The sequence below is a fragment of the Amblyomma maculatum genome, unplaced genomic scaffold, assembly GCF_055883805.1.
Source record: "Amblyomma maculatum isolate TAMU_Amacu unplaced genomic scaffold, ASM5588380v1 scaffold_35, whole genome shotgun sequence".
Taxonomy (NCBI): domain Eukaryota; kingdom Metazoa; phylum Arthropoda; class Arachnida; order Ixodida; family Ixodidae; genus Amblyomma; species Amblyomma maculatum.
This window is the reverse complement of record NW_028146760.1, coordinates 903,162-927,977: the sequence shown is the minus strand read 5'-3', so window position 1 is coordinate 927,977 and position 24,816 is coordinate 903,162. Positions and strand designations below refer to the sequence as shown.

Here is a 24,816-nt window from a genome sequence, read left to right as displayed (position 1 = left end):
ACGGACGCCAGTCGCCCGGTTCTCAACGCTCACACGGTCCACGACAGCTATCCCCTTCCACACGTCTGGCCGAGGCGAAGATCGCGAGCGTTCCTGCCTGGCGATCTCTACAAGTTCACGAAGAGCTTCACTGCTGTTTCTGGCCATCAGAAAGCGTAAGTCCACAGCACCGATGTTCGCAGAGCGATCAAAACGCACAAGTCGCTGATTCAGGGCACACTCGATGCTTGTCACTTCCTTCGGGAAATCAGCCACAATACGTGGTCACGTACAAGGCCAGCAAACAGCTGCTCCTTGACGGCTCGCATAAGGTGGCGCACCTTGTTTGCTTCCGACATGGACGAATCCGCCCGTTTGAAAGGGCGAGTCATTTCTTCGACAAACATTGCGACGCTCTCATTAGGCTGTTGTGCTCGGGAATGTAGAGTGAGTTCAGCCATCTCTTTTCTTTCATCGTTGCCAAATGTTCCGAGTAACTGCCCCCAGAAATTCTGCAAGGTGGTAATGGTAGCCTTGTGGTTTACGCACCACATCTTGGCGGCATCCTCTAGTGCGAATTAAACATTGTCCAACTTGTGCTCCTCGTCCTATGCATTAAACACAGCGACCCTGTCGTAGCTGGTGAAGCAGTCCTCAACGGCTTCAAATTTGTCGGCATGTAACGGCGTAGGCATACGCGAAGTATGGCAGATCAGCGGCTGGGCACTCACTGGAAGTTGAATGCTCTGGCTTGCGGTTGTAGTCATCATCGTTCGCGGTGGGCAAACAAGGGGACCGCACTCGGGAGCTAAGCCTCTCAAGCGGGGGCTTGCCTTGTGTGCATGTGTCGTGTCACCGGTGTGTAGACGGGCGTAGGAGGCACTCAGAGGTTCTTCGTGCATGGGATTTACCCGGAACCGCCACCAAAAATGTCGCAGAAGCCAGTAAACCTGGGTGGGCAGGTTTACTTTCACCTACGCGAAAACACCGTCAAAAGAAGGCACGGACCCAATTGGCGGGCGAGCATCGAGAGTGAAGAGGAGCCCCTGCCAGTCTCCCGTGCTCCCCACATGGCGGCGCCAGTAATATAACATAGACAGTTGACAGCCGTGTGGTGCGGACGCGTTTTCCATCGTTCCTCCGATTGCACGTGGCTACCGGAAACGGACGGACTGGCGACAGCGGCAGCTTCCGAAGCGTCAAATAGATGAGTTCTTTCTTCTAATAACTTTATTTCGTTTTCAGCTAGTTAGGTAATTAGGTGCAGCCTAAAGAATCGATTTTAGCTCTTGGTCCTAGCGGCCTGGTTTTTCGTGCCAGCAGCTAGGTTTTCTTGGCGTTCATTGTTTAGCTATCTTGTTTAGATAAATATTTTTCTTTCTAGGCTATTGGCATTCGCAGAATTGGTTTTTAACGCGTGTTTGCTAGTCGTTTCTTGTGTCTTCTTTTGGCAATTTGTATATTCTAAGAATTCGTAATAGTTATAGTTCAATCGATGAGCGCTTAAGATGTGCAATCAAAAGAAGGTAAAGTGTACTCAGTGTGAGGCGCAGGTTAATCTCAAAGAAACGCGCTTTGACTCTTTAGGTGAAGCGGAAGGCAGCGATTTTTTGTGTCGGTGTTGCGTACTGCATGCACGTCTAGATAGATTTGATCAAGAAAGGGGCAGTTTAGTGTCTCGAGTGGAGGATTTAGAAAATGAAGTACGTTTGCTAAGGACGGAAAATCAGAAACTGCTTGGACAGCTTACTCAAACTGAAAAAAAAAGGGGCCGACTTTGTCCTTGGAACCAACAAGGACGAACATTCCAATGCGGGCCACGTGGCTGGGGCCAGCACTGGCATGGAAGGCATAAGCAAAGTAGGTCAGGCGGATCCGAACCGTCAGAGTTATTTAGAAGCAGCTAAGACGAGGGAAAAAAGGAAGAAGTAAAGAAGAATGAAAATCCCAAAGATAAGGACACAGATAACCGAAAGCAGGAGCCAACAGTTGGGAGAGGGAGAGAGAAGGCCCAGGTGCTTATCGCCGGAGATTCTAACATGAACAGGTGCAAGCGAGATATCTTGGAACGTGTAAGGGGTGATAAGAGAGTGTTGGTTGGAGCCTTCCCAGGGAGAACAATGAGGGCAGTGCTAAAAGAGAGTAAAAATTGGCTGTTGAAGAATTCCGCAGAGCGCAGTATGGTAATAGTAGCCGCGGGTCTAAACGATGTCCTAAATGGTGACGCTGCAGGAGTGGTGGAAAGCTCAGTTAAGAGAGTTGACGAGATCAGGGAGATAGCACAGCAGACGCAGATAGTTGTATGCACAGTACCAGAGGTGCTAGAATTGAACGGAAAGAGGGAAAAGGACGGGGTGACAGTTAATCAGGACATAAGAAAGTTAAGCCTGGAGAAGCGTTGCGAAGTGGTTGAGGTAAACAGGGAGGTACATAAAGCAGGTTTTGGTAGGGCTTTTCAGCGAGATGGCATTCATTTTAACAGAAGGGTCGGAGCAGAGATCGGCTGGCGCTTGGCAGGCAGGGCTGTAGCTTTTTTAGGGGGTCCACGAGCACTCCGTGCACAGAGGTAGTTAGAAGTGAAGCAGAAGAAAGTGTAATAATGGAGGCTGAGCCCCAAAAAATGGCAAAGAGTAGGTCGAGAAAGAAAAGTACAAAAAGAAATTTAACACTAGGATCAGCCACATAAACATGCAAGGAGGTAGAAAAAGGGCGAAATGGCTAGAGATAGAACAGCAGTTGAAGGATGACAAAATAGGTGTGTACGCTCTTTGCGAGCCTCATCTCAGGGATCTAGAAGATCCGCCATTTATAGAAGGCTACGTCTGGGAAGGGTGCAACAGAACGAGAACGGAAAGAAAGGGTGGAGGGGTAGGTATGTTGATACACCAGGGAACAAATTGGCAAAGAATTAAATCATCTTGTAAAGAACATATCTGGGTTTCAAGAACCATTGCCGGCATAAGGACATGGCTAGGGGTAGTTTATTTAGGAACAGGACATCAATGCAGGCAAGAAAACAGAGATCTTGTTGAATGTCTCAGTGACGATATAAGCCAGTTTGGAAACAGGGACAATATTATTCTGCTGGGGGACATGAACGGCCACATCGACGATCTGGATGGATACACGGATTGTAACGGGAAGCTAATGCTAGATTTCTGCGAGCGGTACGATCTAGTTATATTAAATAGAGAAACAAAATCAGAGGGCCAAATCACGTGGGAATTCCGCAAGAGGCAAACGACCATTGACTATTGCCTAACGTCGCAGGAAATTTATGGCAAGGTCATAAAAATGAAAATAGACGAAGAAAGGGAGTGTAGTCTGAGAACTGATCATATACGTATTAGTCTGCAGATGGGGCCCTTGATGAAAAGAGAAATAGAACTTAGACAAAACGTAAACACAAAATTAAACGATGATCAAATAGCGCAGATAGCAGCAGACATAGAGGAAGCAATAGAGAAAAGCCCCATGGAAGACTGGGATTATGAACAGGTAGAACTACTCATAAGGAGGAAAATTCAGGAGGTTAAAGTAGCAAACCGCTGGAATGGAAAGAGGAAGCCACGAAGCTGGTGGAATAAGAAAATCAGGGAAGCTATTGAACAACGACGTTCTGCTTCAAGGGAACACCGAATGGCAAAGAAAGCACAGGCTTCTCAGGAGGAAATCGACCAAAAATGGGAATCATATCGACAAAAGAAACTTCAAGTGCAGGCCCTCGTCCAAAGTCAAATAAGACAGTCCACCGATCGCTGGATGGCTGATATACACGATGCCCCTAGAGGCGGCGCAAGAAAATTCAGGAACCATATAGGCTGGCTAGGGAAGAAGAATCAAAGAAAGCAAGATCGGGTTCAAGATAACGAGGGAAATTGTTTAAAGGGAGACAACGCAGTGAACTATATTACATCAGTGATAGCCGAGTCATTTAAGAGCGACGATAGGGTAATCTCCGCAAATCAGGAAGCAACACAAGCTAGCAGAATACAAAGCACTTTAGAACTGACCAATCTAAACTGGAAAAAGGCAGAAAAAATTATTCCTAAAAACACATCTACAGAAATAGATGGAATTCGGATCAAGCTGATTAATGAACTCGGTCCAAAAAGTAAGGAAACGTTGTTAAAACTTTGGAAACAATCATAACGAATAAGCAAATTCCGGACAGCTGGCGGCACAGTAAAATGAATTTTATTTATAAAGGGAAAGGAGAAAGGATGCACATAAAATCCTACAGGCCGATTACTATAACATCTGTAATGTACAGGTTAGCCATGCAGGCGGTGAAATTAAAGGTGCAAGCATGGGTTGAAAGTAACAGGATACTCGGAGAACTTCAGAACGGCTTTAGAAATGGTAGGCGCTTAGATGACAGCCTGTTCGTGCTTACCTAATGCATCGAAATATCTAGAGTGGAAAATATACCTTTGTATTTGGCCTTCCTGGACATAAACGGGGCGTACGACAACGTAAGCAGGCAACTCCTGTGGAACATATTAAAAGAAGAAGGTATCGGTTATGAGATAGTTGAGTTCCTACAGGAAATATACCGGGATAACAAAGTAGACATTACGTGGGAAGGATAAGAAGTACGGAGGATGTCAAAGTATGCAAAGGATTAAGACAAGGCTGTCCTCTTTCACCGGTGCTGTTCATGCTTTATATGATAAACCTGGAACGGAGGATCCAAGACAGTAACCTAGGTTTTAACCTGTCATATAGATTAGGTGGAAAGGCGGTAGAGCAGCGCCTCCCCGGTATGATGTATGCAGACGACATTGTGCTGCTAGCTGAGAGTCTGGAAGAATTTCAAACTCTAGTTAAGTATTGCGGAGACGAAGGGGACGCTCTAGGCTTCAGTTTAAGTCGGGTCTGATGATTTTCAACGGTTCAACTGATCAGGGTCTTAAAATACAAGGCCTTGAAATACCTAGAGTAGCAGAATATAAATATTTGGGGGTATGGGTAAACGAAAGATTGGCATACATTGGAAAGCATGAGCAATCACTTAAGGCCATAGGGCGAAGGAATGCCGGGATAATGAAGCATAAGGCATTGTGGGGATACAATAGGTATGAGGTTTTGAGGGGTATTTGGAAAGGAATTGTGGTGCCCGGACTTACTTTCGGAAATGCGGTTTTGTGCCTAAAATCAGAGGTACAGTCGACATTAGAAACAAATGAGAGATCCGTTGGACGATTAGCACTAGGTGCCCACGGCAAAACTACAAATGAGGCGGTACAGGGAGATATGGGCTGGGCATCTTTCGAAGTACGGTAAGCTCAGAAAATAATATTATATGAGGAACGCCTGAGGAAATTGGAAAGTAAAAGATGGGCAGCTAAGGTACTTAAATACCTGTACCTAAAAAGCGTTGACTCAAAATGGAGGAAAAGAACTCGGAAACTAACTAGTAAGTATGCTAGTAACAAGGACGGAGAAATAATGAGCATTAAGCAACAGGTGAAAAACACAGAAGGTAAAAATTAAAAAAATTCGATGGAAAAGAAACAGAGTGTGGAATTATACCGAAAGTGGAAAATGCAGATCAGGAAGGAAGGTTTCTTTGATAACTCAAGAGGCAGTGCCCTACTTTTTGAAGCTAGATCAGGGTGCCTTAGAACACGCAGCTACAAAAAGAAATTTAACAATGGAGATGACGCATGTGCTGTATGTGGAAACTCCAGTGAAACAATTGAACATATTATACTCGAATACAATGGTATCCATCCGGAAGTTGATGCAGGCGCAATCACTGTTCCTGAAGCTCTGGGGTCTAGAGATAACAGGGGCCGGGTGAATAAACCAGCGGTGGAAACTAGCAAAAAACGGCTGGAAGATTGGCGGCTTAAAAGCAGAGAAGTGACATAATGTTAGTAATGTAAGAGCAAAATTTAATAAATAGAATGATGGTTTAGTTAACCATTCTAAATCAATAATTAGGATATATGGAGAAAAATGAGCATGATAGCAACTGCTACCACCCCGTTTCAAAGGGGACGCTCCTAATTCCATCCATCCATCCATCCATCCATCCATCCATGCGGCAAAATCAGGCATTGAATTGCAACAGTTTGGACACGTGTGGCTCAAGTATATCAAGTTAGCCTACTCCCTCAGCATAGCCGCCCCCTCCTCGCTCCTACCCAAGTATCGCTCAGCCAATTATTAATATACAGGAAAAATGTTCCTAATAGCGGGGATTTCTTTCTGAGGACCCCGTAACTCGATGAAGTCGTGAGCTTTGCTCTGTAGGGCCACCCAAGATAGACAGGTCACGGCAGAGAGTTCTGACAAAATGTGATTCATTGGAGAAGGTAATGGTTAACCCACTCCTGTATTTCATGCCAAGAAAATCCTATGACCAGTCACAATAGCATGAATGATATGGCGCCGGAAGATGAGCACCCCGGGTTGAAAGGAGTCTCACATGTTAGTGAGGATGAACAAAGGGCGATTTCTAGTTTTTCCAGGACGAATGAAGCGGCTGGGCTAAATCCTGAGGGACGCTAAGTTGTGGATGTGTCGGGAAGCGACCGGAAATTCCGATGTTGCAAGGAGATATATCACATAGCAACATGAAATGTAAGACCTATGACGCAAGGTAAACTGGAGGTCGTCCAGCGAGAAAAGGACAGATTGAACATTGATATCTTGGGTATCAGCGAGCTCAAGTGGACCAGAATGGGAGAATTTAATTCCGGCGACAATTATGGCTTGTATTGTGGGTACGAATCCAGGAGAAAGAATGGGGTCACTCTCATAGTAAACAGAAGAATGGGCAAAGCAGTGCTAGGGTACAACCCCAAAAACTACCGAATGATTTCACTTCGAATCCAAGGTCACCCTTTCAACATAACAGTTATCCAAGTCTATGCACCACCACTATTGCTGAAGAAGCGGACGTTGAGAGCTTTTATGCTGACCTCCAATGCCTTTTAGACCGCACTGCATCATCAGACGTCCTTGTTCTCATTGGAGACCGGAACGCTAAGGTGGGGAGAGAGGAAATATCCGGAATTACAGGCAAGTTTGGTCTTGGTGAGGCAAATGAAGCTGGGCAGAGGCTAGTAGAGTTTTGTCAAGAAAATAACCTGACCATAGCGAATATTCATTTTCAACAGCACAAGAGGCGTCTGTACACATGGACTTCACCGGACGGTCTGTAGAGGAATCAGATTGATTATATTCTTTGCCGGCAGAGATGGAGAAGCGCTATACAAGCAGTAAAAACAAGGCTTGGGGCCGATTATGGCACCGATCATCAGCTTCTTTGTGCCAAATTTAAGCTTCGAGTGAGAAAAACGCAGAAAACTTGAATGCCTTTCAGGTATGATATGGATCGAATTCCATCAGAATATGCTGTGGAAGTGAGGAATCGATTGCAAGAATTAGATCTAGAAGACAGAGAGCCAGAAGAGATGTGGACTGATGTTTGTGATATAATGCAAGAAATTGCGACTAAGGTAGTTCCAAAGCAAAATAAATGCAAGAGAGCACACTGGTTATCTGAAGAGGCTTTGCAAATAGCTAAGGAAAGGAGGATGCAAAAGTTAGAGGAGAAAGAGAACAATACAAGGTTCTCAATGCGGATTTTCAGAAAATAGCAAGAGATAAAAATGCCTTACTGAACATACAGTGCCAAGCAGTTGAGGACAACAGCCAATTGAGGAATACAAGAGCTCTGTATAAGAGAAAGATATTGTTACGGGGATGTACTATATGTAACGGCACTGCGATGGGCTGAACTCGCCGCTAAGACTTCAGTAGGCGTGTAGTATTCGCTCTGCCAGCGTCGTCCTCTTTCTCAACGCTTCGTCGTGCCCGCGTTCCTCGGTCGTCGTCTTTGTCAGTGAGCACATCACTTTGGTCCCGCGTTTCTCGGTAACCCTACCCCCCTCGGCAAAGGGCAACGTCCCGGTGCGTATTAGGCGTGCGGTGTGGAGGGGGAGTAGTATGGCTTGAGGCGGGCGACATGTACAATTTCGGAAGTGAGTGTAGCAGTCGGTGACTTTGGGTGGAGCGGTGCTAACTCATAGGTCACGTCGGTCACTCGGCGTAGTACACGGTAAGGACATGTGTAGTGGGGCAGAAGTTTTTGACACAACCCCACACGACGGCACGGAAGCCAGAGCAACACCACAGATCCGGGAGGATAGTGCACATTGCGGTGGTGAGCGTCGTAGCGGCGTTTTTGAGCTTCTTGAGAGATGGTGAGATTGTGACGAGCAGTCTGGCGAGCAGCGTCAGCTCGGGCGATGGTATCGCGGGCGTAGGTTGTGAGGGGGCCCGCGGCGGGAAGCAAAGTGTCGAAGGGCAGGAAGGGGTCTCTTCCAAAGAGAAGATAGAATGGAGAGTACCATGCAGTGGCATGACGCGAAGAGTTATATGAAAAGGTGACAAATGGCAGACTAATATCCCAGTCGCGATGGCTGTCGGATACATACATTGCGAACATGTCGATGAGTGTGCGGTTAATACGCTCCGTAAGGCCGTTCGCCTGAGGGTGATAAGCAGTGGTGAACTTGTGCCGAACGGAGCAAGAACGAAGTATTTTCTCAACAACTCAGGAAAGAAAACAGCGGCCACGGTCGGTAAGTAGTTGACGGGGAGCACCATGGTGAAGTATGACGTCATGCAAAAGGAAGTCAGCAACCTCTGTGGCGCAGCTGGTTGGAATGGCGCGAGTGATCACGTACCGCGTGGCATAATCGGTGGCCACAGCGATCCATTTGTTTCCTGACAAGGACTCGGAGAAGGGCCCTAGGAGGTCAAAGCCAACACGAGAAAATGGCTCACTCGGGATAGCAATCGGCTGCAGGTGTCCAGGTGGTGGCACAAGGGTTTCTTCCGGCGTTGACAAAGGTCGCAAGCGGCTACATAATGTTGAACAGAGCGGTAAAGACCAGGCCAGAAGAAACGCCGGCGCACTTGGTCGTATGTGCGTGAGAGGCCAAGATGACCAGCTATAAGGGCATGGTGCATTTGTTCGAGAATGGCAGAGCGTAGGTGTTGGGGAACGACCAGCAAGTGCTCAGCGCCATCAGGTCGCATGTTGCGGCGATATAGCGTATTCCCATGAAGGAGGAACAGGGCGAGGGAAGAGTCACGGCTGTGTGTCCAGAGGATGTCGATAAGAGAACTGAGGGTTGGGTCCAAGCGCTGTTCCTCGGCTATGTGGGAAAAAACCGATATAGAGAAGACACAGGGGTCCGACTCATGGTCAGTAGAGGAAGGGGGATGAACGGGATAACGGGACAGGCAGTCTGCATCCTGGTGGAGCCGACCGGATTTGTATACAACGGAAAAGGTATACTCCTGAAAGCGCAGTGCCGAGAGGCCGAGGCGGCCAGCAGGATCCTTGAGGGAAGAGAGCCAACATAAGGCGTGGTAATCGGTAATTACAGTGAAGGGTCGGCCAATATCCTGGTAGCAATATCAAAGGAAGCTTCTGTGCTAAGCTGGGCGTGATAGAGGACAAACGAGGCAGGGACCTCACGGAATCCTCAGGGATAAAGAAGAGGTGGCAGGAATACACATAAGAACTCTACAAGAAGGACCCGGATGTGCAAACCCAACATAAGACGGCTGTGATTACTGATCTCGAGCCGGGCATCCTGAAGAGTAAAGTTGAGTGGCCCTTAGCTTGCCTTGCTAAGAACAAAGCTAGCGGAATGTATGGCATTCCAGCTGAGTTGCTTTAAAACCTCAATCATGACGGCGCTGTTAACGTTCCGTATAGATTATGTCAGCAAATTTGGACAACCCTGCAGTGACCACAGGATTGGAGGAGGTCAGTTTATATCCCTATTCCAAAGAGAGGCGGTGCCAAAGATTGTTCCAACTACCACACGATCGCGCTTATTTCGCATGCTAGCAAGGCTATGTTAAAAATCCTCCAAGTTAGGCTGCAGCAGTATGTGGAACGCGAGCTTCCGCACGTGCAAGCTGCGTTTCGCAAGGGCAGAGGAACTAGAGACCAGATTGCCAACCTTCGCTGCATCATGGAAAAAGCAAGAGAGTTCCAGAAACCCATCTACTTCTGCTTTATTGATTATGCGAAAGCGTTTGACTGCGTAGATCACAGCAGATTGTGGCAAGCTCTCCAAGAGATGGGAGTTCCAACCACCTCATCTGTCTCCTCAGGAAACTGTATGAAGGGCAAGAGGCCGCAGTCAGTACTGGGCATGGTCTTTACTGATTGGTTTCCGATTGAGAAAACAGTGAGACAAGGCTGCGTACTGTCGCCCTGCCTATTTAACCTATATGCTGAGTGCATCATGAGGAAGGCCGGTCTGGACGAGTCTTCAGCTGGAGTGAAGATTGCTAGAAAACGTATCAACTACTTTAGATGTGCGGATGGTGCAGCTTTAATGGCAGAAAGTGAAGTGGAACTCAAGAGACTTCTGATGCGCGTACAAGAAAAGAGCGAGAAGCTTGGGGCTAAACTGAACATTAAGAAGACAAAGATCATGGCGTCTCGCCCTATCAAGTCCTGGAGCATCAATGGACAAGAAGTGGAAGCTTTGACAGATTTTCTCTTTTTGGGCTCCAAGATTTCACCGGAAGGAGACTGCAGCCATGAAATTAAGAGACGCCTACTACTGGGAAAGAGAGCCATGGCTAGCCTTGTCCGCCTAGTAAAGAGCAGAGACATTAGTCAGCCAACCAAGATCCGTATAACTCATGCTATGGTCTTTCCAGTTGTGACGTATGGATGCGATAGTTGGACTGTGAAGAAGGCTGACTACCGAAGAATTGACGCGCTTGATTTGTGGTGCTGGCGGAGAATCTTGAGAGTTCCTTGGATGGCCAGAAAATCAAATCAGTCGATATTGTGAACCATAAACGTTGACTGCTCATTGGAGGGTCACATTCTAAAGTTAAAACTCAGCTACTTTGGTCATCTGAAGAAAGGATGGGAGTCGCTGGAGAAAGATTTTTTGTTGGGAAAGGTTGAGGGTCACGGGAGAAGGGGTAGGCAGCGAACGCGATGGTTAGATGGCATCCTTGAGGCGCTGCAGATGAAGTTATGTGATGTTAGGAAGATAGTGAGAGACCGGAAAGCGTGGCGTGATATGGTCCTTAGGGTCACGAAGAGTCGGATACGACTGAACGACTAAACTGTTTCCTGAGGATGATAGTTTTAGTATCATCGATACAAATGTAAACTTCGTTGATGTGTTGCTTAATAGTTTTTTTTTCAGTAGAAAGAAGCAAACCTACGTAAGCTTATTGCGATTAAGGCGCAATTTGACAACTGATGCCTCAGGTAGGTATTGTGGATGATTGAATCGGTCTTGAAATGCTTTGTTATTCGCACAAGGAATATTTTTCAGCATATACCGGCTGCCTTTTTGTGCTGCTTCAAGATCGCTCTTTTGAACGTTCTAAGCGATTTATCAGTGCATTGTGTAGAGGCGGATTGCAAATCAAGGCGCACATCACATATGCAATACAGCTGACTATAATATGAACGCATAGAAGACGACGGAAAAGACGAAACCTGAGATGACAAGCGCCAGCCTGGAAGTGAAAGAAGCTTGAACGCAAGACTCGTTCTGGTCGACCATTCAAACCATCTATCGCTAGGTTTTCCTTGGTGTTCTACCGACACGGGACACTGGTGGAGCGCACTGAGGTATGCATAGGACTCCTTCCGGCAGTCCACAGCGGATCCCAAACATCGACACGCCTGTTCATCGTGCTAGCCGCCGCCTTCAAGGCCTAGCGCCGGAGTACAGCCATCTGCCGAACGACTCCTCAAACGCCCAAGTTCCTCAGACTTCCCACGCCATGGCCCATACCAACCCTACGCCGGTGACTCTACAGAACACCAAGGTGCCACAGCGCTTTCGCGGAGAAGAGTATGAAGATTTGGAGGACTGGGTCGACCAGTTTGAGCGAGTGGCCTAGATAAACCAGTGGAGCGCAGACCAGAAGCTTTGTAATGTTTATTTTGCCCTTCAGGATAATGCTAGAACGTGGTTTGAAAACCAAGAAGCCAGCTTGTCCACATGGAATGACTTCCGCTACCAGCTGGTCGACACTTTCGCGAGAACTGACCGACGGAACAATGCGCTGCGCCTGCTTGAAGTGCGCATCCAGAAGCTGAATGAGAGCGTGGCTATGTTTGCGGAAGACATGGCTCGCCTTTTTCGCCGTGCCTACCCTGATATGTGTGAGCCAAGGAAGCTACGGCATCTCATGCATGGTGCCAAAGAACAGGTGTTTGCCGGCTTCGTACGCAACCCACCTAAAACGGTGAGAGAGTTCGTTAAGGACGCTACTGTTATAGAGCGAGCCCTACAAGACCGGTGCCGCCAGTACAACCGACCCGACCCGTAACTGTGCTTTGACGACTGAAGCGGCGCTGAATGCAACCGATAGGACCACTCTTCGAGACCTCATTAAAGAAATTGTCCTTGAGGAGCTCCAGCGAATTACAGCTACGAAGGCTCAGTTATCACAGGCTCTCGTGGAAACCGTCAGGAATGAAATTCGGTATGCCTAATCACCATCTGCACCATGTAACCAGTCTCACCCCGTCGACAACGCGGCAGCTATTTCGGAGCCATACCACGCTGCACAACTGGTCAGCTTCACGGCCGACGTTCCTGCACCTTACCATGAGCCGCAACACGAGAGCTATGCCGCAGTCCTTCGTCGCCCGCCTCCAGACCACGCCCCACCAAGCTCATCGAGCCGTCAGGAGACGCGATTCTTTCATGGACCTCACTGGGCGCCTTTCAGGCGCTTTCAACTATGCCGAACTGACAGGTGGCGCAGTTATGTTAGCCGACCACTCCGTTTCTACTGTGGACAACCTGGCCACGTGTATCGGTACTGCCACTACCGCGAAGAGGGGCAAGCCTTTCTGCCTGCTTCTGCTCGCCAACACTTCAAGCTGACTCTGCCCAAATCGAGGACGACCCTCCGGTCAGCAGGGAAATCATATCCCCGGGCTTCCGCCACCACTCCTCCCCACCACCACAGCGTTATCTTTCGCCGATGCGTCGTAGCATTGCTGACGTAAGCGGACAGCGGTCCCCGAGCCTCACCGGGGAAACTAACAGCCGTAGCCTCGCGAGGGGAGGTTGCAACCAGTCGAAAAGCGTCAAACCCCTCATCACCGCCGCAACCGCCGACAACCTGTGCTTCTGACGCCGCTGTTAACATTAACGTTGACATTGCCGCACTACCGCCGAAAATGCCGCCTACATTACCGCCGAAACTGCCGCACCAGATGAGCAGCCCCGACGACGAAGCTGACAGCGCCGACCTTGCCGCACTTCCACCGCAAATGCCGAAAGAGACGAGCAACCCGGATGACGTTGTTAGTGCTGACCTTGCCGTTTCTATTGACGGGCTGGAGGTACATGCTCTAGTGGATACCGGAGCGGATTTTTCAATTATTAGCCAGAAACTGGCTAATACGCTGCGTAAAGAAAGAACTGAATGGACTGGGCCAGTAATTAGAAGTGCTGGGGGTCAGCTACAGGCACCGACAGGGAAGTGCACTGCCCAGATAGGAATAGGAAACGCGGTGTTTGTTGGCAGTTTCGTTATTCTCCCTGACTGTTGCAAATACCTAATCTTGGGCATGGACTTTCTGCGCCTTCATGGGGCTGTAATCAGAATACGGGATAGCGTCGTTGCCTTCACCAAGAATCGTGGAGACCTTGGTTATGCGGAAGTACCACTGATGCCCTTACGCGTCGCCAAAGAGACGGTGACATTATCTCCGTGACCATGCTCCCTTGTTCAAGTGAAGTGCGACGTGGCGCATTCCGGCGATGGAATTGCCGAAAGGGCAGTCACCCTGGTACTAAGTCGAGGTGTTTCTATAGGTCGGGGGCTAGTCAACTTGACCGATGGGCAGACTGAAGTGCTGCTGACAAACTTCAGCGACGAGCGTCAGCAAAGTCCGAAAGGCACAACTGTGACCTTTTTCGACAGCCTCCCAAATGCGCAGCACTGCTTCTCACTGCAACAGGAAGGGCCATTGTGCAAGACGCCCGTAACCATCATCGATGTGAGTCTAAATTTGTCTTCTTCAGAACGGGACCGTCTTTTGAATCTCATAGATCAATTTCAAGACTGCTTTGCCTCCGAATGGCGGGTCGGCCAAACGCCTTTGACAAAACATCGAATCATTACGGATGACTCGATTCGCCCGATTCGACAAAATCCTTACCGTGTGGCTCCGAAAGAACGTGAAGCCATTCAACGCTAGGTGGCCGAAATGCTTAGAGACGACGTTATCCAGCCGTCACAGAGCCCCTTGGCTTCCCCCGGGGTACTTGTTAATAAGAAGGACGGCAACTTACAATTTTGCATAGAATACCGCAACTCAACCAAGAGACTAAAAAAAGACGTGTACCCTCCTGTTCGCTTCGACGATTCCCTTGATCGCCTACAAAATGCACGTTACTTCTCATCAATAGACTTGAAAAGTGGATATTGGCAGATAGAAGTAGATGAGAGGGATCGGGAGAAGACAGCATTCGTCACTCCCGACGGATTGTATGAGTTTAAGGTCCTTGCGTTCGGTTTATGCTCGGCACCAGCAACATTTCAGAGACTGATGCACACTGTGCTCTCAGGACTTAAGTGCCAAACATGCCTGGTGTATCTTGACGACGTGATTGTGTTTTCGGCCACGTTTGAAGAGCATCTACGCCGTTTGCTAGCTGTGTTTTAGGCCATACGGTCTGCGGGCCTCACCCTAAAACCCGAGAAGTGCCACTTCGGTTACGAGGAGCTGCAGTTCTTAGGCCACGTCGTTAGCCAAGAAGGTGTTCGGCCTGATCCTGAAAAGCTCTCCGCAGTCACCAAGTGCCCAACACATACGGACAAAAAGGCATTGCGGCACTTCCTGGGTCTTTGGGCCTATTACCGTCGGTTTATTGCTGGCTTTTCACTATTTGCCTGGCCATTACCTTCATTGACGCGTGACAACGCTGTCTTTAGCTGGGGTGAAGAACAGCAACAAGCTTTTAATGAGCTGCGGAGGCGTTTACAGACACCACCTGTCCTTGCGCACTTTGATGATGACGCCCCTACACTGCTCCATACGGATGCCAGCAACGTGGGCTTAGATGCTGTGCTGGTGCAGCGCCAGGATGGTGTGGAAAAAGTAACTGCTTACGCCAGCAGGACCCTATCTAAAGCAGAAGCGAACTACTCGACAACCGAAAAAGAATGCCTTGCAGTTGTATGAGCGGTTATGAAGTTCAGCCCATATTTGTACGCTCGTCCCTTTGAAGTCGTTAGCGACCATCACTCTCTCTGTTGGCTGACGAACCTGAAGGACCCTTCAGGGAGACTCGCGCGTTGGAGCCTTCGATTACAAGAATTTGACATGGCCGTTATTTAGAAATCTGGAAGGAAGCACACGGATGCTGATTGCTTTCCCGAGCGCCGTTCGAACCTTCCACTATGACGAATGAAGGCACTGCGTTTTTAGTTGTCATAGATGACGCAACGCTTTCCCTACAGCAACGAGAGAACCAGCAATTGCTCCCTCTTATTGATTTCTTGAAAAAGCGAACTACGGTTGTGCCTAACATTTTCGCCCGAGTTCTTTATTCGTTCTTTATTCGCAACAACGTACTTTACAACAACTTCCGCCCAGAAGAAACAGTCATTTACTCGTCGTCCCATCAGCTCTCCGCAGTGAAGTTTTGCAAGCGTGTCACGACGAGCCAACCGCCGGTCACCTAGGCTACACCCGCACTTTGGCTAGAGTACAGCATGGATACTACTGGCCAAAACTGCCGGTGACAGTGAAACACTATGTACGTACGTGCGTAGACTGCCAGCGCCGTAAATCACCCCCTGTAAAACCAGCTGGCCTACTCCACCCTCTTCAAGTGCCAACGACACCTTTTATAAAAATCGGCATGGACTTCCTGGGACCATTTCCAACGTCCACAGCCGGGAATAAATCGATGATTGTCACCACCGATTATCTAACCCGCTACGCGGAGACCAAGGCTCTGCCAAGGGGTACCGCCGCCGAAGCAGCTCGGTTCTTCGTTGAGAACATTGTCCTTAGGCATGGCGCTCCGGCACTCATTATACCTGACAGAGGAACTGCATTTACGGCCGAACTTTTAGAGACCGTTCTCCGCCTCAGTGGTACCAGTCATCGTAAAACTACAGCCTGTCACCCCCAAACCAATGGGTTGACGGAACCCCTTAATAAGACCATCGCAGACATGCTTTGCACGTACGTCGGCGTGAACCATAGGAATTGAGACGAAATTCTTTCCTACGTCACGTTCGCCTACAATACGGCACGCCAAGACACCACTCGTATGACACCATTCAGCCTCCTTCACGGGCGACCAGTAACAACTATGCTGGATGCAATGTTGCTCCCAAATGCCGACACCGATGATCTCGATCACGATGCCGAGGAATTCGCTCAGCGTGCAGAGGAAACTCGACCACTAGCGCGTGTGCGGATCAAAAATCAGCAAGAGCATGACGCACGACACTACAATCATAGACACCGACATGTCATGTACGAACCTGGCGACAAAGTGTGGGTCTGGACACCTATTCGCCGCCGTGGACTCTCCGAGAAACTATTGCGGCGATACTTCGGGCCCTATGTTGTTCAGCGACGTTAAACCGACGTCACGTATGAGGTGGTGCCAGACGAGGTGTCGACATCAAAGCGACGCCAACAACAAGCAGACGTCGTACACCTTGTGCGTATGAAGCCGTACAACTCGGACTAACCTCATCGAGACGATGCTTCCTGAGGAGGGGGGCAAACGACGCATAGAAGACGACGCAAAAGACGACACCTGAGACGACAAGCGCGAGCCTGGAAGTGTTAGAAGCTTGAACGCAAGACTCGTTCTGGTCGACCATTCAAACCATCTGTCGCTAGGTTCTTCTTGGTGTTCTACAGAGACGTGACAATATAGCGGTTATCAAGTAAAATTAGGTAAAAAATGATGTTATTATTTTAGGAGCCAACTTTACATTTAGGCATTCAAAGCAGTCAGAATACCAGTTGAGAACAGTTTATCAATTTCCTTTTTTGACATTGCATTTCGAGACATTTCACCTGAAAAGTGCGTTTTGGCGCTTGTACAGTTGGCTTCCCGCAATGCACATTTTGAAAGTGACGTCGCTCGCATTTCTAATAGAGCAAATACGAATTCGTTTTTGTATTGAATGCCGTTAAAACCTTTAAAGCGACCTCTGCGACTACCGTACTCTAGGAATGAGATTTAAAACGTCTTTTGAGCGAAGCCAACTTTCCGAAGTAAAAATGCGTATATTTTACTTTAAATAGCTTTACCTGCATCATAAATAAAGAAATTTGAAAAACTGTGCTCAGCTTTCATGTTGCCGAACTGCTTTTTTTCAACAAACTCTTTCCCCTAAATACATGAGCAACAAAATTGATTTCTGCGTTTTATTTCAATAATTATTTCACCACAGAGCTGTCAGGTACCTAATACCCACTTTGCTGTGCAATCCACCTGCGTATATGCACCGAAGTATCTATCAAAGTGTTGGAAATAACGATTAGACAAGTAGTTAAATACACCGGATCGAAAGAATCCTTGAAGAAATTTGTGGTATTTATTTAGCTTGTGCAGTTTGATACTTGCCGAACTAGAACCTCCACATGGATTGTTCATTATCACGTGTGTGTTTCGCTTGACTCTCCGTATCTATGAAATAAAAAAAAAAGTGCCGGCATTAGCTTCATGATTAGACTTCTTGGAGCTGTGCGCAGAAGAGTACTTGCGGTTCTAAGTGTACATGGATACGGGCTACGAACAACTGGTGGTTGCACAGACATGCTGGTAATTTTGTTGGTGGAGCTATACCAGCCGTGGCAGTGCAAGAGGACCCTTTTTCCGCTCCTCGACGGCGACCAGAGTAGTTGGCACCACGAGGCAGTCGTTGCTATGGGCAGGTAACAGCCAAATTGATCGGCTCAACTGCTGCGGCTCTTTCGTGTTGCAGCGCCCTTGGAATGCGGCCATGAACAGAAGCGGACGAGCGGAGCCTATGTGAAGCCACGACTAGGCTCGTCTTCGGGGCCTCCCCCTTCAACGCCCCTGGATGGTTCCATGGAAGACCTTGCAGCGTCCGGGATCGTCAGGCACGTTGCGCACGGCTGTTTCTTGCACAGAGGTTACTCGGATCAGCTTACCGCAGGAGGACCGGGGAGGAATCCTGTAGTCTCTGTGCGCAGAGCGGAACAGGCGTGGTCTCTGTTATGGCGAAGTAACAGCCAAACTGGTCGGCTCAACGGCTGCGGCTCTTTTGTGTTGCAGCGCCCTTGGAGATGAGATGCCACGTCATCAGAAGCGGACGAGCGGAGCTCATGTGAAGCCACGACCAGGCTCGTCTTCGGGGCCACCCCCTCAACGCTCCGGTCAGGTTCCATGTGGACCATCCATCCTCCCGCAAGCGTCGTCCTAGGTGAACGCTGTGCCGAGTCGTCGAAGCACACAGGGTGGAGATTGTCTTTATGGTGGTATACGGACGTCACTTGAAGGTGATGTTCCCAATGAAGAATCAATGGCGGTGGCGTCGTGTCCAATGCGGCCATCAAGCGGGCACCCAGAGCCCAGCCTCGGCTCTGGGTGTCCCTGCCGTGGCCCTCTTCTTTCTTCTTCTTTATTTAATATTTCTTCTCTTATTTAATATGAATTAAATAAAAGAAGTAAAAAATATGTGAAAATACAAAGTGGAGTAATGTAATAAAAGAGCATCCCGCATTGAGACGGGGCGATGACAGTTTGCACCATTCTTTGCTTTTCCTTTCTTTTTCTTGTACTTCGATTTTCGTCCTTTTTTTGATATCTAAATGTTATCCTGTCAACTGTATCTTCATAAAGCAAAATCTGAATACTAGCAGATACAAAAGACGCATATACAAGATGAGACGTTGCACATCGACGACGCTGGATACGAACGCTTTAGATGCAACCATCATACGTGTGTAACTTGGCAATTTGTATACTCGACCGTATTATCTGGTATTCTCTGTTTCTTTTAGAGATCCACCAGCGAGCCCCAGGAAAAGCTCTTTAGCTCCTTATTTCGTAATAATAAATCAGAATAGCGCCGATAAACGAGAATACAAGCGCAGAGACGTTCTGCACAAAAAATATTTAAAATTTTTCAAATTTGACGAGACTTCTAATGTAGATAGCCACTAGAAATCCAGTTCCAATTTCCTTACATATCATGTTGACCAGAAGTGAGAATTTTATTTCCTTCACTGGAATTATCAGCCTTGCACTGTGGAGTACCCGCTGCGGAAATTAAAATGAAGAACTTTCTTGCAGGACAAAAATTACTTCACTGAATTGCAATGAGAAGAGCAATTGTGTCAACTTAAAAGAATTGCTATTCTGAACGCACGATTATTCTGAAACGACGATTATCATAACGCATTTTTACACAAAAAGAAGGGAATAATTTGTGATAACCAGGCACTTATGTTTCTATCCTTTCCTTGCCATCCACAAATATATATCCTTTATTCAAACTACGCAAAGCTAAGCTGTAAGCAATTGAGCTAACTTTACTACTGAAGGCCACTCACTCAAGTGTGACGTAGTGTGAAAAGTAAGCTGAAATACGGTATTTTTGCCGAATATACATTTCTTGGTTAAGTGTGCATTCCGATCAAATTGATATTTTCAGACATTAAAGGTAATGCCTTTTTTGTGCCCTTTATTGCCCCGTGATAATTCCCACCTTCATCTCTGAAAAAGCTTTGTGGAGATTTGGTTGTTGTATGGATCTTGTATATGACTAAATACGAAAATAATAGCCGACTAGATGTCTTTCACCTCTATTGGAGCTAAAAAAAACAAACCTTATTTCTATGACTGTGGCCTGAAGTCGAAAATCATCGCCATGTTCAACGTAGCAATATTGTTGCTTAAATTTCAAATAATCACGAGGGGTGACAAGGCGAACTAGAGATTTTATTTTGCCACCAATTCTTAGTATGCTACCATTATTGCTGCTCAAGAATAAAAAAATGTCAAGCTATTTTTGTTTGACGCGCAGGTGTGCTGCCACAAACCCAAGTGACTATTACACGCCCGGACTTCGACAAGACCCCAAGAGGTTGTACCCCCATTGCTGTCCTAAGAACTGAGAGAACAGAGTTATCTTCGAGGTGCATTTATAAATAACAAATGCGTATAACTCTCGATTCCAATAAAGGCAAAGTTTTGTTATGGTATGCCTTTTTCTCGGCGTGTTGTGAAAACAAGAAAATTTTAATTAAGGGCATTAGAGCCGAATTTTTATAGAAACCATATCCGGCAATTTCAACGTGATTCAACATTTGCAGGTGTAGGTTACACTGCATCATCTGTATAAGTATTTCTATTATGAATCGCATGAATGAGATGCATGATTGGTATTTTATGTTTACGTGAGTAAGTAGATATTCAGATTCTGATAATTGACTAAACGGAGAAAGAAAGAGAGATAGACAAAACACAAAGACATGCAGATTAATTATGTGCTTCCCAGTAGACTATACTGGGCAGGAAAGAAAAGGTGGTTGGGAGGAAAGCGGTAATCATGTGAGGTTTTTACTTCCACAGTCCATTAAAATTTAAAGGAGCAAATGACGCACTTTAGAGCTTATAGTCCTTCACTTCGCTGCAGCATTTCATGTGTGCATATCAAGAAAAATAGTGTAGGGAACTAGGCTGTTTGAGCGTTCGTTCACGTATCGTAGGTGGAGCCACAAAATTAGAACGACACAAATGTTAATGACTTCAGAAGGGGATTGAGATAACTTTCTTCTCAAGCTCCAAAACAATTTAAACCGATCTACAATGGTAAACAAGCAGTCAAGTAATAGTTGGGAAGGCAAGCATTATTGCAGAGACCTTGGCCGCATTTCGCGAGTCATCTTCGGAATACAGCGACCTACTGCACACGTGTCACACAGAGCCAAATATCTTGAGCGCAAAGTTTTGTTTCACGGAGAGCCTCAACTCACGCTTTTTCGCGGTATCGTCAACCTCACACTTACACTTTAGTGGACTTTTCTCTGCGGCCGCATTAGATGCGTCACTATAAAAGCACGCTTTTGCTTTGTGAGACAAAGAGAAGAAATTAACTTTTTAGACAAAGTAGACATTTCGATTTAAAAGGTATATGTTGCTGGGGAGTTGTCTGGAAACTTCACGTAGGAATTGAATTGTGGCACTAATCCGGGTTGTACGAAATCAATTTGTAATAGGAGTACTTGGTAGAGTGCAGCTCTTTCATGACCGAAAAAAAATAATGCATAATAATGTATTAACGACAAATATTTGTGATATTTTGAATGTTTAGAACTTTGGCTACTGAGAGTTACTGATGAGCTGTCTGGAAAAGCTACGTAGGAATTCAATCTGTGGCGCTAACCCGGATCACACAAACGTATTTGGTGCTAAGAGTAATTGGCAGAGTGCGGCTCTCGTAGGCCCGAAAGCGATAATGCATATTAAAGTGCTAGCGACGAATATTTGTGTTATTTTTAACGTTTAGAACGCTGGCTACTCAGCGTTACTGTAGAGCTGTCTGAAAAAGCAACGTTTGCATTGCATCTATGGCAGTGGCCCGGTTCGCACGAAAGTATTTGGTGGCAAAAGTAATGGCAGTGAGCGGCGCTTGTAGGACCGAAAGAAATAATACATATTAAAGTCTTAACGATGAATATTTGTGTTATTTTTAGCGTTTAGAACGCTGGCTAGTGAGAGTTTCCAGCTAAGTAGGAAGTCAGAGCTAAGGGCTTTTGACTCCGTAATAAAAACAAACTTCGCACATAGTTAATGTTTCGGGGAAGGTATTGAGCGAATTCATAAGTAGATATTGTAGCCGGTGTGAATTTGTGCATAGCTCCAGTGATATGTTTTTCAAGCATGCAAAAAAAAATTGGTACCCTTTATTTGTTTGTAGTACAGTGAGCGTAAGTATAACTTTTTGTAAATGTGTATTGACAGCCGTAAATTTACAGTATCGATAATGTCATGCCCAAAACGTGACCAGGAATACATTCTGGCAGGTTTGGAAGGCTAGGTTCACACAGATAGCGGAACAGTAGCACAGGCCCCACCAGACAAAGTCCTATAGAACGCGCACCTCCAACTCCCCTTGTTTCTTATTTTGCCAGCTGGCTTCCCTCAACACTTTTTTTTCTCCGTAACACTTCTCCCTTCGCAGACTAAGCCCTCCATGTGAATCAATCATCAGGACGACAATGCCATGTTTTATGTCTCGCGACGTTAGTGATCACAGTGCGTGCCGAACGTCGGTCACTTTTGATGAGCCATACAATCCGATAAGCAAGGTCACTAATTTAGTCCAAGATCACGTACCTACTATGCGTTTCGCATAGTAGGCGAGCATTTTCTGGCTTAAACTATGCTTCCGTGCGGTGAGTTAAAGTAAGACCAATTCACCAGGGAGATAGGTGACGTGGCGATGGTGGGAGTACTGGTGGTATTTTGAGCATTGTTGCGAGGAGACCGTTCTCAGTCGAGCTATTCTGCGGGCTCTTTCAGCCCGGCAGAGGATCTCAGTAAGCTCTGGATCGGCGTCTGTGAATAATGCAAGTGTGCTCTCTAGGGTGTGTCGAGGAGGGTGGGCATACAAAGCAAATACTGAACTGTAATGTTTTGTTTGCTGTTGAGCAGTATTGTATGCGTATGTTACGAATGTAGTACATAGTCAAAATTCGTGTAGTCGGCGGCGATGTATATCGAAAACATGTTGGTGATGGTCCGGTTGGTTCGCTCGGTCAGTCCATTTCTTTGAGGATTATAAGGTGTAGTGTGTCGAAAATTCGTTATGCACAAGCGAAAGATTTCTTCCACAACATCTGCGGTGAACAGGGAACTTCGGTCGTGGATCAACACACGTGTTGGCCCATGGTGAGGTATACCGAAGTGTAAAAGGAAGATGGAGACCTGTTGCGTTTTAACAGGTCGAAGATTTGCCGTTTCACAATAACGCGTGTGATGTTCAGTGTAGATAACGATCCAGATAACGACTTCACAAGGTTTAGTAAACCAAAAAGAGCACCAGTGGGGCATTTGTGATTGGTACACTGAACACAGCTCGCCACATATTTTTCAGTGGTTTCCCGCATTCGCGGCCAATGTAAACGTCCTTGGATGCGATGAAGTGTCCTCGCGGATTCCAGGTGTCCCGAAGTAAGATCATCATGCAGCACGTAAAACACAGCATCATGGGCTGTGAGGTACGACCAGAAGGCTGCGGACGCATGTGCCACAATGATCCTTCTTGTGCAAAAGGCCGCCACCTGCACAAAAAACACGAACAGCTGCGAAGTCCTGTGCAGCGGTAAAAAACGACTTCACTTTCTCGCCCTGCTTCTGCTCAGCGCAGAACTTGCGGGAGTCAGGGAACGGAGATAATACCGCAGCAATGTAGTCGTCAAAATTGTCGGCGTCACATTCTGTCCTCGCAACCGACAAACGTGAAGACAGTCCGCGTCAGCGTGGCGGCGCCCGGTCTTGTATGACACCGAATAATCAAATTCTTGCAAACGAATTGTCCCGCAAGCAAGGCGGCCAGACGTGACAGGGAGGATAATCGAATGATGGTCAGTAGCCACTGTGAATGGGCATCCGTGCAAATAGCCCCGAAACCGCTGAACTGCGAAACCTAAGGCGAAGCATCTTGCTCCTTAACTGTATAATTGCGCTTAGGTTTACTTAAAGAGCGACTGGCGTCGGCTATAACATGTTTCTTCTCGCAATAACGCTGAATCAACACTGCACCGATGCAAACACCAGTATGCACTTCCATGGGGGCGGAATGGTAAATGCCGAAAAATTATGCGATGTGAGTAGAAACTTTGGTTTGCGAAAGGAAGAGTCATAGTCGGGTGCCCACTCGTAGGTGGTGTCTTTGTGGAGAGGCACATGAGCAGGTGAACATTGTTAGCGAAACGGATAATGATGTGGCGACAATATGAGCAGAGTCGGAGGAAACTTAGAAGGTCTATTACATTCTAAGTCTTTGAAATTACGCAACTGTCGCGGTCTTCTGTGGGTCAGGTCGTACACCGTCACGATCAGCAAGGTAGTCAAGAACCGAAGTATACCGTTCGTCGAAGAGACTCTTCTTCGCATTAAATTCGAGACAAGCGTTTTTCAGGCAATCCAGTAAAAGCGCAAGACGTTCACTGTGTTCATGGAAACTCCGGCAAAAATGACATCATTGAGGTAGCACATACATATTTGCCATTTTAAAGCACTAGACAATACAAGCATTTTAAGCACAATACCTACAATGATAGCATATATTAGCACAATTTTTCCCCTCTATGCTGTCACCTTTTCTCTTTAAGTAGACCGTTAGATAATTGTCATTAACTGACTTAGCAGCGCTATTTTGTTGGTTTTAACGGCGTGCTAAAATTGTACATTTTTGCAATTTGCTCGAAGTTTTTTCTGATTGCCGAAAATATATATTCTCGGTCTGTAAGAAAAAATTGGTTTTGCATTTCAGAACACTGAGGCAAATGCTCCACTACAGTCATTTTTGCTTCTCAAGCTATTGCGAACGTTCAATTGTTTTGCTTCAAACTAGTGTCAATGCAATACTTGTCCCAATAAATCCCATCTCGCCGCGTAGATTCTGACACAATTGAATGTGAAAATGTTTGTAGCACCAACAAGGAAGTAGTCTGTTTATGCTGGAGCCAAAAAGGATTCCTGAGGTCTAGCCGATACTACAAATAACACCGCGCTGTGCTTTCCTAAGGCACCGATAAAAAAGTCCTAGGCTTCAGCATTA

The 24,816-nt window shown here is 46.8% G+C and overlaps 1 long non-coding RNA gene across 1 annotated transcript in view; it reads left to right on the top strand.

Moving 5' to 3' along the window:
- LOC146170851 (uncharacterized) overlaps positions 1-20,205 on the top strand; it is a 40,218-nt gene extending 20,013 nt beyond the window's left edge. The window contains exon 3 of the long non-coding RNA XR_014703095.1: positions 20,053-20,205. This is a non-coding gene — a long non-coding RNA (uncharacterized LOC146170851). The remainder of the gene's footprint in view (positions 1-20,052) is intronic.
- The last annotated feature ends 4,611 nt before the right edge of the window (positions 20,206-24,816 follow it).